This window comes from Colobus angolensis, unplaced genomic scaffold (genome assembly GCF_000951035.1).
Source record: "Colobus angolensis palliatus isolate OR3802 unplaced genomic scaffold, Cang.pa_1.0 Scaffold61, whole genome shotgun sequence".
Classification (NCBI taxonomy): Eukaryota; Metazoa; Chordata; class Mammalia; order Primates; family Cercopithecidae; genus Colobus; species Colobus angolensis.
Window position 1 is genome coordinate 7,141,417 of NW_012119710.1, and position 3,621 is coordinate 7,145,037.

Below are 3,621 nucleotides of genomic sequence, written 5' to 3' on the forward strand. Positions count from 1 at the left end.
CAAGAAATAGGGAAAGGATTCCCTATTTAATAAATGGTGCTGGGAAAATTGGCCAGCCATAAGTAGAAAGCTGAAACTGGATCCTTTCCTTACTCCTTATACGAAAATTAATTCAAGATGGATTAGAGACTTAAATGTTAGACCTAATACCATAAAAACCCTAGAAGAAAACCTAGGTAATACCATTCAGGACATAGGCATGGGCAAGGACTTCATGTCTAAAACACCAAAAGCAACGGTAACAAAAGCCAAAATTGACAAATGGGATCTAATTAAACTAAAGAGCTTCTGCACAGCAAAAGAAACTACCATCAGAGTGAACAGGCAACTTACAGAATGGGAGAAAATTTTTGCAATCTACTCATCTGACAAAGGGCTGATATCCAGAACCTACAAAGAACTCAGACAAATTTACAAGAAAAAAACAAACAACCCCATCAAAAAGTGGGCAAAGGATATGAACAGACATTTCTCAAAAGAAGACATTCATACAGCCAATAGACACATGAAAAAATGCTCATCATCACTGGCCATCAGAGAAATGCAAATAAAAATCAATGCTATTTTAAAAAACAAAATGTGAAGTTGGTAGTCATATGAGTAAGGTAAAAAGATGACTATATTTTCTCTGCTTTTACTCTAATTTGACTATTTATCTTTTCAAGGTTGTCATGTGAATATGCTTTCTCTCACCAAATCACTGCATAATGACTGAAACATTAATATTAAGATACTGTAATTATTTATATTTAGATAAAATGTGCCAATAAAAAAACTATACTCTATTAAAACCAGTGTCATATTTCTCTCTATTCTGCATGCTTAGAACTGTTTCTCAACTAAAGAAATTAATAATATAATAATATAATACAGAAAGGTATTGCATAAGGTGGATCTAAGAGGGATAAAATGACGTTTTATGGATTTTACATTATTAAAAGACTAAACACAGAAAATATTTTGTCTCCTCAACAACATTCTTGAATGCACTCTTGACCTCATTGTTTCTCAGGCTATAAACCACAGGGATTAGCATGGGGATAACCATAATATAAAACACAGATACAATTTTTCTGTGTTCATGAAATGAATAAAACTTGGCTGCACATATGTGATGAGGACAGTCCCATAAAATAAACTGCAGTGAGGTGAGAACCACAGGTGGATAAAACCTTCTTGTATTCTTAAAGAGAACATCTTTAAAATGATGACAAATACAAATACAAACAAGCAGGAAATCAAGATAATGAGGAGAGTAAAAAATATATTAAAGCTTGAAGTAGGAGCAAGGATCAACTTATTAATATGTTTATTAAAGCATGTCAGAGTCATGACTGCCAGAATATCACAGAAAAAGTGATGGATCTCATTGGACTTACAGTGTCTCAAATGTCAACAGCAGCAGTCAGTAAACCTAAGACATACATGTATGGCCACAGAAGCACACACATTTGTTGTCATGGTGGTGGTGTGATGTGGGGGTTTACATATTACTGTGTAGCGATCATAGGCCACTGAAATCAAGAAGTAACTTTCCACAGTAGCAAAGACTGCAAGAAAGAACATCTGAGCAGCATGTACATTGTAGATGACCTTGTCAGTTATCAGCAACCCATCCATCACCTTTGGAGTGACAGTTGCCGAGTAGCAAAAGGTTACTGAGGAAAAATTATATGGGAGTGTGGAGATGAGAGTCCAGTAGGATCAACAGTTTCATCCCCAGGTTCCCACTCAGAGGGAAGAGAGAGATGAAGTTGAACAAGACAAAGAGGGGGACTTGTCGTTCTAGGGCTTTAGTTAGTCCTAGTCAAATGAATTTATTCACCTCTGTATTATCATCTGTAGATGTGGTTTGACACTCATGGGGTGCTCCATAGGAAAGAGAGATGATGGAATGAGTGGTAAACAACAAAGACTTGCACAGAAATAGAAATGTGTAGTCTTATGTTATGACAGCAATTATTTGTTCTCCAATATTCCTCATATCTGAAACATAGAAATGGCAATGCAGTTAGTGGATAACTTAGCTAAACAGCAATAGACTTTGGAAGAGAAACGATCTTCATGAATCACCTTCCCAACTTTTTAAAACTGAGTTACAGAAGAGTTAATGAGTTGTCCAAGGTCACGTGCCTGAAATAAATCCATCTCCCAAATCAGGTCTTTTGAGCCTTCCAATAGCTTTACACTTCTGTAGTGTAGGTGATTTATATGTATATAGTCATTTAATCCTCCCATCACTTCTATTAGACTGAGCAGTTATTACACTACCTGGTAATTTGGCAACAAAGATACTGAGTAATTTATTCAAGGTTACACATTTATTGATTTAAAAATTCAAACTTTATACCCAGCGTGATTTCCAACCCAAATGCTGTTAATAAAATAGGATTGATTTTAATTTTATTTAGTTTACATTTATTTATCTCCATTATAGCAAGCTTAATGCATGAGGCTGCATAGCAGAGCAAATCACAAATAAATACACAGTAGATGCAATGGGATAAATACAGTATTAGAGCCATGTATAACTCTGACAGCCGATTCTAAAGAAAATTATACCATTGGACATAAAAGTTTGGACTATGAAAATAGGCTTATTTGCACTCACATTTAAGTCCTACTATTCACTACCTGGGAGACATTGCTCCTAAATGAAGTTCTCTGAGCTTCATTTTATCCATCAATCAAATGAATGTGGTGTTGGGACATGCTCAAGGGATTATTATAAGAACTAAATGAGGTAATGCATGAAAAAAAGCACAAAGTGGGTATTAAGCATAATACTAATGGGTGTCAGCTCCTATACGATTATTAGGATAAAATGTCACTGTTTATACTGGTTTAGGAAAGGTAGGTGGTAACATGCAGGTGGGTGGGTTTTGATGTCTGGTAGCCTTACTCTATGATTTGCCTTTCCCTACACACTGTGTCTAAGGTCTCTTTGGTTTTCTCCAGTATTTCCCACTCTGTTCTTCATCTCCCACATGAGTGACTGTGCCAACCATTTTTAGTGGGATCCCAGGGATCTTCAAGACCTCTTTTGCCTAATATCTTCCCTGTGGTCCACATTTTAGTTTGTGATGAAAGGCTCCCCTTCAATCTTGGATTCAGTCTTACTGTCATTATTGTCAATACTTAGCTCGATCATAGTTATTGAAGGTTGAAAATCCATGGTCGGGGCATGACCCTAATCTTCAGATCAGTTCATGGGCACATTCAAGGTATTTTAAGTATTTTTACTGTATTTGTATTTAAATCCTTGGGAAGCATCTATTCTTTGGTAACCACTATTCTCTATTATTTTCTTCCTGCCCCCTAAACACAATAACACATTATTTTATATGTTCAGATCTTAAATTATTTGTGTTTGTCAATACCTCACCCAAATAATTTTATATGTACATATATTCTCATTGGGCCCACCTGGATAATCCAGGATAATCTCACCATCTCAATATCCTCTTAATCACCTGTGTGCAGTCTCTTTTACAATGTAAGGCAACATATTCATAGGTTCCATGGATTACAATGCAGATTCTTTGTTGGCCATTATTCAGGCTGCCACAGTAGACATAAAAACAATATATAGTAGGTAAATTATCCATAGAGTTAGAGATT

At 35.7% G+C, this 3,621-nt stretch overlaps 1 pseudogene; it reads right to left on the reverse strand.

Moving 5' to 3' along the window:
* Positions 1–934: 934 nt before the first annotated feature.
* On the reverse strand, positions 935–3,175 carry LOC105527273 (annotated as a pseudogene).
* Between the last annotated feature and the right edge of the window lie 446 nt (positions 3,176–3,621).